The 14,201-nt window shown below is 44.8% G+C and overlaps 1 protein-coding gene across 1 annotated transcript in view; it reads right to left on the bottom strand.

Moving 5' to 3' along the window:
- Positions 1–13,697, bottom strand: part of HECTD2 (HECT domain E3 ubiquitin protein ligase 2) — a 60,534-nt gene extending 46,837 nt beyond the window's left edge. Inside the window, exon 1 of the mRNA XM_083740879.1 lies at positions 13,397–13,697. The gene's annotated coding sequence lies outside the window, so the exon portion shown is untranslated. The remainder of the gene's footprint in view (positions 1–13,396) is intronic.
- Between the last annotated feature and the right edge of the window lie 504 nt (positions 13,698–14,201).

The following is a 14,201-nucleotide window of genomic DNA, read 5'->3' as shown; positions in this document are numbered from 1 at the left end:
GAGGCAAAGCATAGCCATTGCTGCCAGTAGCCATAGCCTTATCCTCCATGAATTCGTGCAATCCTCTTAAATCCATCCAAGTTCATTGAATCAGCACATGGGCATAGCCAAGAGAGGGGCAGTAAAATACATTAAAATACATAGGAAACTGAGGTTCTGCCCCTCCACAAGTGGCCTGCCCCCTCCCAAAAAAAATCCTGGCTACGCCCATGATTCAGCAGCAGAAGAGTCTACATCTATAGGCCATGCTTCCTTGATGACTCAAAAGAGGAAAAATACTCGTATAAAATCTCAAAACAATACATGAATAGCAAACTCTGTCTGCATTTATCACCTTAAAAAAACAAAAATAATTTGGCTGAAGTCTTAGATTTTGAATTAAGGTGGGCACAGAATCCACCTGTTCTGTACCATTGGTTTCAATTTTTCACCTTGGCCAGCTCCTCCAAAAGATTTTGTTTTTCTATGGCTGCACATGGAATTTCAGGGGTTGTTTTTTTGCCACTTTGACTTTAAAATACATCATTTTTCCTAGCATAGTTGTGTTGCTGGCAGATGGCCACTTTCAAATCTGTCAGGAGCCACAGATATGAGCTCATAAGGAAATATGGGTTTGAAGAGACTAAAATAAGTCTGCGTCACTCAGATGGCAAATTGCAGATTGAAGTTGCTGCTACAACTGTTTGCATAAGCTTGGCATCTGGCCAACCTGTGGATGGACAAAGAATTCATGAACTGTGATGCATCAGCGAAAATGCACTGAAAGTGTTAGCAAATGAAAGGCTCATTTATTCTTCCATCAGCAAGGCTTAGGAAGCAAATTTCCTTTAACCAAAAGGTTCTTTTTAACAACAAAGAGCTTCAATCTGCTTGCAATGAAAATGCCATTAAATCACTCCCTGCTTCCCATAGCAGTGGGAAGTCCAGTGGAAACATGACAAAGGATTTGTTTTTTTGACTGTGAGAGCTCTGCAGACTTACAGTGTCTTCGTAATATTTGCTCAGGACCGCAATACTTCAAGGACTGTCTCTCTCCATATGAACCTACCCAGACTCTGAGGCTCTTCTTCACGTGCCTCCTCCGTGAGAAGTCTAGAGGATGGCAACATGAGAACAGGCTTTTTCCTTCGCAGTGACTCCCTACTTGTGGAATTTTCTCTCCAGGGAGGTTCAGCTGACACTTTCATTATACACCTTTAGGCATCAGGCAAAAACATCCCTCTTTAACCCGGCCTTTGGCTGATTGACATCCAGTGCCCTTTTGCATGTGTTGTGGAAGGGGTGGGGTTATTGGTTTGTTTTTGTTCTTATTTTGTGTTTTTTATTTTGTGATTTTATGTTGTGAACAGCCCTGAGTATAGGACAGTATACAAATTTAATTAATAATAATACAAATATACAAGCAGAGCACTCTGGGAGAAAGACTCCTGAAGGCCGATGGTGCAACCACTTAACCTGCATTTGACTCCCAAAAGCAACAGCTGCACCTCAGAGATGCCTCAGTTTTAGCCAGCTCCAGCTGAAACAAAGCAGGCAGAGCTCTTCACACAGGCATAGCTCTGCAGGTATATTGCCTGTTCAGAAACACATCTCCATTCATTTAACAGCTCTTGAGAAAACATCAACCGATTACCTCCAACTACCAAGGGTTAGAGTTAGGCAGAGTATTTTGTTCAGCCAACCAGCAGCCAAGTACCTCTTTAAATAAGATTTGAAGGAACTTGGGCCAAACTCGGCAAAATATCAGCGCAAAATAGCTTCTCCCCAACACAAAAGCTGATCCAGACTGAGACCCCCTTCGCATGAGTCACAAGGGAACTTCAACCTTTTTTGCCCTGCTATTTCCTGATTTGGATGACTCCACCCCTCCATGCCAGCAATTTGCAGGGTGGTGAGCGAGAGAAAACTCCATTTTTCTTCAGGAGGAGGTGCTGGCCCGATGCATAGTGCTGGTAATGGTAACCCAATCTTGACCAGGATCATAATGTTGCTTAGGGGTGTCATCATGACTTACATTTGCAAAATACACCAGCAATCTGGAAATGCTCTTTGAAGTTCTTCTTTGCTAACATGCAGGATTCCCCCCCCCCCCCAACAATGAGTGAGAAAGACTCAGCAGATAAACAGCACAAAATCAAATGGCCGAAATTCCATTCAGCATTGCTTGGGGGTATGCCAGAAGCATTTTTGGGTTTTCAGGCTATTTATATTCAGCCTCACCTTTGGGATGTGCAACCCTGGGCCACATGATGAGATTGCCCCTGAGCTTTGAAGGCCTCCTGCAATAGACTGACTTTCCCCTCCACTATGGCGGCAGCCTTAATAGTTTTCCTTAGTTTGCAATCAAGCTTTGAGTTTAGATCAGGGGTAGCTAAGCTGTGGCAACTCCCATCGTCCCTAACTATTCTCCATAATGGCTGCAGCTGATAGGAATTGGAGGCCAACAACATCTGGAAGGTCACAAGTTAACCACCTCTGGTTTAGATAATCAGTGTAACATTGTATAAGTTTTAAACATAACATTGAATACGATAACAGTGATTACCCAAACCTCACTGCTGGTTGTGAAGGGGCCCGCATAACAGTTCAAGCTTCAGGGCCCCCAAAATCTAGGTCTGCCACTGGTTTCTGTAAAGCAGACCAGTGGTTTCGCGATTGTGCCAAGAAGCACCACTGACATTTTGGTAGCAGAAGTGTGGTATTAAAGCACAACCCCCATGATGTCACAGATCATCCCCATACCAACACAAAAAAGTTACACCACAGTGCTCTTGCACACAAATCTTTTTTTTTTTAATTGAGGTTTTGCTGTTTGAAATTTGAGAGGCACCCTGAGAGGAAAGAGTGGGGTAACAACCAATTGATTACACTGTCTGATCCCCCCATGTAGATTGTATGTGTAGAATTCAGGCTGATTGCACAATAGTCATGTCATCTGGGGGCAACCATTGTCTTTAATTTTGGTGTACAGGCAACAGCTGTTTTCCACAGGGGTTATGTTCCTGACCCCCTGTGTGCATTGGCAGAGCGTGTATAAACCTGCTCCTAAAGGTAAAGGTACCCCTGCCCATACGGGCCAGTCTTGACAGACGCTAGGGTTGTGTGCTCATCTCGCTCTAGAGGCTGTGAGCCGGCGCCGTCTGAAGACACTTCCGGGTCACGTGGCCAGCGAGACGAAGCTGCTCTGGCGAGACAGTACCAGCGCAGCACACGGAAACGCCGTTTACCTTCCCGCTATAAAGCGGTCCCTATTCATCTACTTGCACTTAAGGGTGCTTTTGAACTGCTAGGTGGGCAGGAGCTGGGACCAAACGACAGGAACTCACTCCACCGCGGGGATTCGAACAGCCAACCTTACGATCGGCAAGTCCTAGGCACTGAGGTTTTACCCACAGCGCCACCCGCGTCCCTTTTAAACCTGCTCCTACCCTGCCCCATTTTTTGGCCACTTCCGGGTTGCAGCAATGCAAATGTGCACAGTTGCACATATATAGGATAAGAGTAAAACCGTTGTGGCTTGTACTGTCTTTCTCTTTCTTTACTCATCCAACCTAGAGGGCAAACTGATGAATTTGTAGAGGTCAGCCGTCTCAATAAGGGGAGCAACAGTGAACACCAGCTAGCCCTCGTGCCAGTGAAAGGGCGAGTGCTGAGTGTTTATTATTAGCTCCTACTGTGCAAGTTCAGGAGCCACGGTAATTTCCAGGGCTGAGCATCTCAGTCATCTCAAAACCACTTTCCCTCAAAAGGCTGCAGTGCACACTCATCTGATGCCCTTGCACACCGTTATTTTTAAAAATGCTCATGAAGTCATTTGCCTGAGTGCTGACAACTTTGCGATCGAGTTTCAGTTCTTTGCAATTTGAAACATTCAGCAGATAAACACTGGAGAATGCCATCTCTTCTGCTTGCAACAGAAGGCACTGACAGAACTTCAGCCATCTCTTGTGACTGACATGATGAACATACAGCCAATACACTGTATAGCTAACGTTGCCCTTGCTTTTGCTGCCTAATGTTTCTTTACTAAAATTACATGTAGCAATTATTTATCATTCTTATTTATTTAGTAAACTTATTAGTGCCCCCTTAGAAAGGTAACTTGGAGCAACTTAAAACAATAAATAAATAACACATACATTAAAACCAGCACAAAACAAAACAGGGTGGGGGAAACCTAAAACTCATTTATATTTTTAAAGGCAGGACTAGTAGGTCCCACCTACTGTAGGAGGCCACAGGTAATTAAAAGCCAAAGGCCTGGTGGAAAAGAAATGTTTTTCACTGGAGCCTAAAGATATGTATTGATGGCAGCAGGCGAGCTTTCCTGGGGAAAGCATTCCACAAGCAGGGAGCCACCACTGAAAAGGCACGTTCTTCTGTTGCCACCCTCCAGATCACCCATAGAAGGGTTACACAGAGAAGGGTCTCATATGCAGGGGCGGAGGAAGGCATTGTGATACCCGGGGTGGGCATTGTTACGTAGGGCGCTTGTGTAGCGTCGCTACGTACGACGCATGCACCGTACGTCATGACGCCACACATGTGCTGTATAGCCACCGGTGCCGCTCTAGCACCGTACGGATGGTGTCAGGATCCTCTGCTCATGGCTGCAGCCAGGAACAGAGGATCCTCTGCAGCTGTAGTGATGACGGAAGGATCCCAGCACCATCTATGTGGCGCTGGAGCAGTGCCAGCGGCAAACCACTATACAGTGCATGTGCAGCATCGCTACCTACAGCTTATGCGTGCAACGCCGCATCTCCGCTGCACTTAGCGGTTTGCCGCCAGCGCCAGGATCCTCTGCTCGCGGCTGCAGCTGTGAACGGAGGATCCTCCAAATGCAGCTGTGGTGGTGCGATGGCTGCTTGTGTCACCGCAAGCCCCTGCAGGGTGACTTTTTGTCACCCCCGTAGACATGGAACCCGGGGCGCACCACTGCCCCCCCCCCGTTGTGACGCCACTGCTCATATGATGACTGCAGGGTCCAGATTGGTTCATATGGGGAGAGGTATTTGGGGTCCTGAGCTTTATAGGTCAAAACCAGCACTTTGAATTTTCATTTCCGTTTAAACCATTAAAGACAAGGTGAACTGGGTTCAATTCCCCGCTCCTCCACATGCAGCTGCTGGGTGACCTTGGGCTAGTCACACGTCTTTGAAGTCTCTCAGCCCCACTCACCTCACAGAGTGTTTGTTGTGGGGGAGGAAGGTAAAGGTGAATGTTAGCTGCTTTGAGACTCCTTTGGGTAGCGATAAAGCGGGATATCAAATCCAAACTCCTCCTCTTCTTCTTTCTTCTTTTAATGGCACCTAGGGCATTTCCAGACTCTCACTATTTGGGGATGGGATTCAATCATCCCAGCAAATTCAGGCCACGCAATTAAATCTGCTTGTTTAAAAAAACCTCTCTTCCCCCACAGATAGCACTCTTTGTAACACGGAAAGTGATGGGAAAATGCACTTTGACACAATGTCATCTAACTTCCCTGCAAACAAATCAGAATGAATGCTCTTTAAAGTGGTTGTCTGGAATCAACCACAGGCATGAAGATTTGAGGTCTCATGGTATATCCACCTGTCAGGGACTGGCAGGGCTCTGAGGAGTGGGTGAAAGAGGTATTGGAGCCAGGGGCAGAGGAAGGCGTGTGTGGTAGGTGTGGGCCACACTGGGTGTCACCACTGTGACTAAATGCCAGGTGGCACTCACCGCGGGGCCTGCAGTGCACCTGAGCCACACGTCTCTCTACCCTGCCCAAACAGTTCGCCTGCTTCCCCCCCCCCAGCTGTAGGGTGGCTGAGTGGGAGGATGCAGGCAGACTCCCGAAGTCCCTATGGGCTGGAGCCAGAGGTTGATCTAAGGGAATGGAGTGGCACTTTATTGGGTTTTGTGCCTCCCACGAGGCAGGAGCCAGAGCTGGAGAATGGATCTGAGCAGTCGGAGACGGGGAAGGAGGTACAGGATGTAGGACAGAAGCTGAAGCTGGAGGAAGGGTAGGATGTGCCAGGAGCTGAGGGAGAGACAGTGCTTGAAGGGAGGGGGCTGGCGGAATCCCCTCCACCCCCCCCCACTGTCCCCCAGGACCGGGGGGGTGGGTGGGCTGAAGAGGCAAGCACAGCGACAACTTCTGTGTAAGAGCTACCTAGCCGCCAGGAACATGTTTGTGTGTGTTTAGTGCACCTTGGGAGCTCCTGCAAGTTCATGCTTTGTCAATAAAGAAAACTACCAGCCACTTGGGCTGGATGTGCTCAGGACAACACCTCTAGGAAGAATTCCCTGCTGCTCTGCCTGTTCTGTATGGGTTGTTGTTGTTTGGTAGCCACAGAATTCGGCATTGTTCACAAAAGTCATCTTCCTAAGAATTCTGTATTTATTTAGACGTTTCTAGTCCTTACAGATTCAAAAGTGTCATTTAAACTTAAGAATGCGGGCACTATAATGTAAGGGGAACTCTTCCTTCACTCCTGCCATGACTGTGAGTCTGGCTAGGCCAGTCAAGCAAGGGACTCTCTGGTAGACAGCCCCTACACTTCCCTTATGTTCCCTCTAACCCCATGCAGAAGTGAAACCTGGGGGTGCAAGGCAAATATTTATGAGGGGAAATACAGAGAGCACTGAGCTTACTTGTCAATCACCAGAACCCAAAGTAGCTTGCTTTTCTCTGACAAATCCCAATTACGTGCACCTGCATCAGGAAGACTAAGCTTGCGAAGGGGGAAATAACCCTTTGAGTCTGGCAGAAATGCACACAAGGACCCTAACAACCAGTTTTAATAGTTTTAGTAAGACTTCAAAAGACAAGAGGCCAAAGGGGAGGCAAGCAAGCTCCACAAAGTGGGAGAGGGTGCTCAGGGGTGATTGGGTCAACAGCCCGAGCCATTCGGATGTCCCAGAGGCCATCTAGGGCTTCAACAGGATCACCAGTCATATCAGCTGGAGAATCAATCCCCCAGTTGGGAGATGGTATATTTTCCCCTTCCCTGATTGATGGAACCCATTCTGTATTTAGTCTATTGAAAGGATACAAGAGTTCTCTGCTTGTAAGTGATGGCGGGCTAGAGAGCCTTGGCAATCTTAAAGAGACAGGCTGGCTTGGGCAGGCCTGCATTATGAACACTGTCTAGTGAAGCCATTGAGATTTCTAGGGATCAAGGGTGCCTCTTCACTGTGCTGCACAGCCTCTTGTACTTCCCAGTTCTTTGTAAATACATTATACAGAATACATTATGCAAAATGGTAGAAGATGCAACACACATGAAAAAAAACATGCTAATTTGAAGAGTCTTTACAGGTTCTTTGCTTTTTCTTGGCACAAAACTTGAGTTATCATGTTGATGAATTTTAATTTCTTTCTTTTTAGCTCAGAATACATAGCATAGCTCACCAGTTTATGATACTTCCAGCTTGATCCTCAGTGCTGAAGAATGAACACACTCCCTTCTTCACCTCCCCTCAGTTGCTGATATCAGTGGGTGATTCTGTCACTTCCGATTGCTCTCAGTTTCTCATATTTCCCAATATTAAGTTCAGTTTTCCACACCAGTTTGTAATTTATTCAGCATTTTAGTGCAAATTTCTCCCAATATACATGTGTCTAAGTGCAGTTTTGCCTAAAAAACACATTTTTGCAAATGTTTGCGTATTGGTTTGGGAAGTGTGAATTTGTTTATGTATTGGTTTGCCTCACCTTTAAATGCAGCTAGAACTGAATTTCTCTCCCCATCCCTATTTCTGTGCTGCCAAGAAGAGGAAGTTGCTAGCTTTCTGTTCTTATTCACCACCACCACAACAGATGCTGAGAGTGTGGTTCTGAATCATACCAGCTGAGCAGGGTCCACAGTCTGGGTCTATAAAGTTCTTTTCAGGATTCTGTCCTTTTCTTGATTCTCTACAGAAACCTTCTTCTTAATGGCCCGAGAGCCAAACTAGATGTGATATTAATTACACAAATGCAATTTTTATCAGCTTCAGCTGTTGCAACAACTGTGACCATTCCTGGGCCAGCCTAGCTAGACCACAGTAATCCAGGCACTGGTAACTTCAGGGTTGGATTACTGCAATGCAATCTATATGGGTCATTTCTTGTGGCTGGTCTGGAAACTGCAGTTAGTGCAGAATGCTGCAGGATGATTGCCAAGGCCGGCCCACCCTTGAGACAAGGTGAGGCGACTGCTTCAGGCGGCAGGATTCTCCAGAGCAGTAGATCCTGATGTCAGTCTCTCCCCCTGCCCCTTGTTCCTGATTTAGATCTTCCCTCACCCCATATTCCCTGGCAGGGAGGGGAGCATCATTTTGGGGTCTTCCTCAGCCACCAAAATGTATTGGACTGGCCCTGGTGATTACTGACTGGAGTGAGATCCTATCAGCATATTACACCTCTGCTCAAAGGTCTGAGCTAGCTGCCAATTTGTTACCAAGCCAAATTTAAGGTTTCCTATTAATATATAACACCCTCAACAGCTTGGAACCAGTTTACTTGAAGAATTGCCTTGCTCCACACATGCCTACTAGACCTTGGACTTACCCTACCCTGATGGCACCACTGAGCTCATGGGCTTATGTTATAATGTGGAAATGCTGTTGTTGTTATTGTTTAGTCGTTTAGTTGTGTCCGACTCTTCGTGACCCCATGGACCAGAGCATGCCAGGCACTCCTGTCTTCCACTGCCTCCTGCAGTTTGGTCAAACTCATGCTGGTAGCTTTGAGAACACTATCCAACCATCTCGTCCTCTGTCGTCCCCTTCTCCTTGTGCCCTCCATCTTTCTCAACATCAGGGTCTTTTCCAGGGAGTCTTCTCATGAGGTGGCCAAAATACTGGAGCCTCAGCTTCAGGATCTGTCCTTCCAGTGAGCACTCAGGGCTGATTTCCTTCAGAATGGAGAGGTTTGATCTTCTTGCAGTCCATGGGACTCTCAAGAGTCTCCTCCTGCACCATAATTCAAAAGCATCAATTTTTCGGCGCTCAGCCTTCTTTATGGTCCAGCTCTCACTTCCATACATCACTACTGGGAAAACCATAGCTTTAACTATACGGACCTTTGTTGGCAAGGCGATGTCTCTGCTTTTTAAGATGCTGTCTAGGTTTGCCATCGCCTTTCTCCCAAGGAGCAGGCATCTTTTAATTTTGTGACTGCTGTCATCATCTGAGGTGATCATGGAACCCAAGAAAGTAAAATCTCTCACTGCCTCCATTTCTTCCCCTTCTATTTGCCAGGAGGTGATGGGACCAGTGGCCATGATCTTCGTGGAAATGGTAGCAAGATTTTAACAACGCTTTCAAATTAAAAGAAACTCCCTCCTAGTAGGGCAAAAGTCAGAACTTGAGAGCCAGACCTGTGCTTTCTGAAAGGAATAACGGTGCACATGGAAAGTCTTAAATGAGTTGGAAGAGCACAAAGAAACAGTTAAGTTAGAATTAGAGAGAGGAAAAAAGAGATTGTGTTTTCTCTTTGGCATCTACTGGAGGAAGTGATGATGGGTGTGACTTTTTGCAGTTTGGTAAAAAGCTTAGTGAAGGAGAAATTATGGAATGTTCTTTAAGGGAAGGGACTTTGTAAAGTAAAAGCTATAAATATATGGAAAATAAGCTTAAAAGTTGCAGCAGGTTTGGGAGGGTTTTGTGTGTGTATGCATTCTTGGAAATATCTGCTTATGGAGGATTCAAAGGAAGCAATAACTTGTGGAGGAAATAGAACCCTAAAGAAATGTAAGCTATTATTAGTCAGAGCTGCCCAGAAATGAAAACACAGGAAAAGGAATAGAGGTCTATTTGCTGTTTTATGCTCTTCTTCGAAGAGCTGCATACCATGCAATTAGAATATTGATCCTTGAGTCTTCTAGGAGGGATGGGTGAGGCCTTCTAGGTAGTCAAGTATACTGTACAGTTGGTGCAAATGCCCAATATTAATCCAGTGATAGGGGCTCCATACCATTCAATACCATTCTGCCCTGTGCAGCTTGTTTTTCTAGGAACAAAATACAAAGCTATGAGGTTTGATTACTAGTCTCTGAAGAAAGTTGTACTGAGCTTATCCATGCACTCCAATGGTCTCTATTTATTACCATGAAAAGTATTGTTATGAGTTGCGGGGAGGTAGGCTGTGTGTATGAGCTCCCTTCTAATCCCTGGATCCAGTAGGGATTCAATTCCTATAATAGCCAGGCTAGCTTCCTGGTGAGATAATGGCCTTCTAAGTATGGAACATTAAGGTAACAAAGGAAGTAGCTCTGTGTGGAGTAGTTAGAAAGTGTCAGGCAGAGTTCTTTCTCATCCTTATTTGGAAATGTCAGGAATTGAAGGAGGGACCTCCTGCCTGTGAAGGATGTGCCCTGCTACTGAATTGTGGCCTTCCCCTTTCTCATCTCACTGTCATTACTCTGAACCAGGGGTAAGCAAACTTTTCCAGCAGGGGGCCGGTCCACTGTCCCTCAGACTTTGTGGGGGGCCAGACTATATTTTGTGGAGGAGGGAATGAACAGATTCCTATGCCCCACAAATAACCCAGAGATGCATTTTAAATAGAAGGACACATTCTACTCATGTAAAAACACACTGATTCCTGGACCACCCACGGGCTGGATTTAGAAGGTGATTGGGCTGGATCCGGCCCCGGGCCTTAGTTTGCCTACCCATGCAGTCTGAACCTTTCTTTAAAGCTTTCTGTTTCAGCTGCCTCAGGTTGCCATGTCTGATCGTGCTTGTGGGTTACAGTAAATATCCAGAATTCGGTGACTTTTACTGCCAAACATTTCACTGGCAATTCTTAAATTGATAGAAAATCCAGCAGAAAATATCAGACATGTTTGTGTCATGAAGCTCAGTTTTGGTATTTACTTGCTGTATTGTTTTTAACACTTGATTGGGAGCCGCCCAGAATGGCTGGGGAAACTCAGCCAGATGGGTGGGGTATAAATAATAATAATAATTATTGTTCATGGCACAGTAAATGCCAATTCGCAGTCAATGAGGGAAATGTGAATAATTTTTGGACATTTATTGTAGCCACTTAGTCAGCCTCGATCTTCACTCGAGCAAATGTATATAGGAAACTTCACACCCTCTAGATGTTGTTGAGCTACAGTTCCCACCACCCCTGATGGGAGATGGGAACATCTGGAGGGCCAAAGGATCCCCATGCTTGCACTATAGTCTTCTATAGAGTTCTGACATTGACCTCTGAAATTATTCAGAATTACTGGTAAATGTCAACATTCACCACACTTCTGCTCACACACAGTACTGTAAGGAAACATGGGCCAACGCTGACACACCACTCAGCAGTTTATCTCAGTTAACACTGCACCAGGCCATGGGATAATTTTAGAAAGCTACAACCAGATGGTTTAAAGAAGCATGTTGTGTCACACATGCCAGAGCAAGGCAAAAATCTCACAGTCGCCACTCTGACATCTGTGCAATGTTGTGATACATTTCTCTTAATAGGTTATGTCATTTGGATATTTTTTTTTAAAGAAAAAATGTTTATTTTATAGCTTAGCTTTGCATAAAAGGTAATTTTTGGCTGCTTAAGGATTATCCACAATCTTTCTTGGAATGTGGAAAAATGTAGCCTCTCTGAGAAGCCTGTCTCAGCCTAATAAGGCTGAGTTCTCTACTGGTAACATAGTCTGAATACCTTCTCTATGAAATAATTCAGATCATGGGGAGAACCTCCATCAACGTGGCGCAGTAGCTGGATCAGCTTTCCACCTATAAAGAACAAGATCGCCTTTGAATAATTAGTCATTCCAAGCTACACATAACTGTTTTCTTATATGGCTTCTGCTGCAGCAAGAACCACCACATAAGAAATAATATTCCCAAAATCCTCTGATGTAATGCTTTGCATTTTCCTAGTGGAGAATTGAAGCAGTCATTATACTAAGGCAGGGGTGGCAATCTTTCGAGAGACTGCGATCTACTTTCAGAATTATAAACTGGCAGTGATCTACCCCTGTTTTTTTTGGGGGGGGTTCAGCTCAAAGTTTCTGAGCTTTTTTTTAGGGAGGAGTAGAACCCCAGTTTTTGAGGGGTTAAAAATAAGCTTTTGGGGTGATTTATTTTTTGGGGGGTTAAAGGCATGGGGAAAAAGGGTAAAGTCACTCACAAAAAGCTTATATCATGTCAAGCCAGCAGACCCTGTCAGTCTTTTCTATTTTTCATTTAATAATTACATTTCAGGATATTTATGGAATCTTGGGGTGATGTTCAACGTCCATCAGGAAAACGAGGAAGGTGACAGTTTGTGGTGATTCCTTTTGCCCCATTGCAGACTCCCCCATGAAATCTGAAATCTGCTCCAGAGATTATTAGGATATATACACATTAGCCTTTCAAACTGCATTCACAGTTTGTTCACATCAGAAAGAAGGTGAGGAAGTTTCCACCCAATGCGCATGATGTTTTGGTTCCCCCTCCCCGCCACAAACTCTTTATGAAGCTGTTATCTGTGCGTGTGTTCTCATTTGCCCAAGTATGGTGGCTGTTAGTTATGTCCACATTACTGCTTATCCACATCCAGTTTTCTGGTCGGACTGAAGTTGGTTTGAGGAAGAAAAAAATGCATCAGACAGCAATACAGGATGAATATGGATTGTGGCTAACATGTGACTGTAGTTTCAAAAACTAGCACTGGATGTGGAGGTGGCATTAGTGTGAACACCCCCTGAGTAAAAAGCCATTGGCTGAAATCTAGTGATAAGAGTTCCCTAGGTACATACAGGAATCTCATACTATAACAGAGGAGGGGTGTTATAGCTTATGGACCAGTCCAGCTAAAGTTGCATTTTGATCCATGGGATGTGTGACCTCATATGGAGATGTTGAATGCTTCTTTTCTTTCACCAAGAGCCAAGTACAGCTAAAGTGCAATGGTTGATTTAGCTGGAGGGAGCTGAACCAGCTCCACAATAATTTATAATATTTCTTATTTTAGACCTGCTGCTTTGTTTCTTGATGCATTTACAAGTTTCACAGTAGGCATTTCAATGTATTTCAGAGGCAGGCAAAAAGCGGTAGAAAGGGGATGAATAACATTTTATGATACAACTATCAGTAGGATTTATTTGGGCAGGGAGAGTCGTTTTTCTGGGGAAAGGTCATCAATCAACACTTAATCCTAAAACCATTCAGCAACTTTTGTAAGGATCAGACATGCTGAAGCAAATCTCTACTTGTGACAAGATTTTTTGTTAAATGGCCAAATTTATCCCAATATTTTATTTTATTACTTTTGGAAAGCAAACAAAACATGTCTCTCCCATATCAGTCTCTACAGCCACAACAGGCACTGTAACTCTTCAATGGTTTGACTTCACCCCCCGAAGGCACATTCTTCAATTGTCTCCCAAGATACGATAGATGAGACCCAAAAACTTTTGGAAATGTGACATACTTGCAGTTTTGTTTTGCTTTGGAAGCCATGAGCAGAATGCTCCTCTGTTGACTTCTCTGTTCGCTGCTTGCAACTTGCTCTGCTCTGCTCTGTTTAGGCTACAGATGTTGGCAAGCTGCCTGCCTGAGCTGCATCACGCTCAAGCCAAACAATGCTGCTCCTCCTTCCAGCAGATCCTTCAAGTCTCCCTATTTTCCAGGGAGGTCCCTGACTTAGAGGAGCCATCCCAGTTTCTGATTTGATCCTGGAATGTCCCACTTTTCCTTAGGATGTCTCGATTTTCATTGGAGAAATGTTGGATGGTATGGAGTTATCTAACCCCTCCCTGTATAGGGAAGTTTTAAAATGTTTTAGTATGTTTTTATATGTTAGAAGCTGCCTAGAGTGGCTGGGGCAACCCAATAAGATGTGCGGGGTATAAATAGTAAAATTATCATTATGGAATGGGACGTCCCTATTTTCAACGGAGAAATGTTGGAGGGTATGTTCCAGTAATTGGTCTTGGCCTGGGATGTGTGGCCTGCCCAGGAAGTCATTAGACCATTGTTGACATCTTTGGAACAGGCAAGTGTCGCTAAGAATAGAACTCCTCACATGTTTTTTAAACAAGGAAGCTCAAATATCTAGAGACTGGAAACAATTCAAACTGAGGTTATCGCCCGATGAAAGTAGATTTCAAATTCATTGCTCACATGCTTTTGAATGGATTAAATCTGTACGGTTTTGCTATCACAGAAGCCTATGAGAGAAAGGGAAAGGTGAAACTTGCATTTGTGACTAAAGATACATTGGGCTGGACTTTTCA

Source organism: Podarcis gaigeae (genome assembly GCF_964106915.1).
Source record: "Podarcis gaigeae genome assembly, chromosome: 5".
In the NCBI taxonomy this organism is placed as follows: domain Eukaryota; kingdom Metazoa; phylum Chordata; class Lepidosauria; order Squamata; family Lacertidae; genus Podarcis; species Podarcis gaigeae.
The sequence above is the reverse complement of the archived record's forward strand: the minus strand, read 5'-3'. Positions and strand labels throughout refer to the sequence as shown.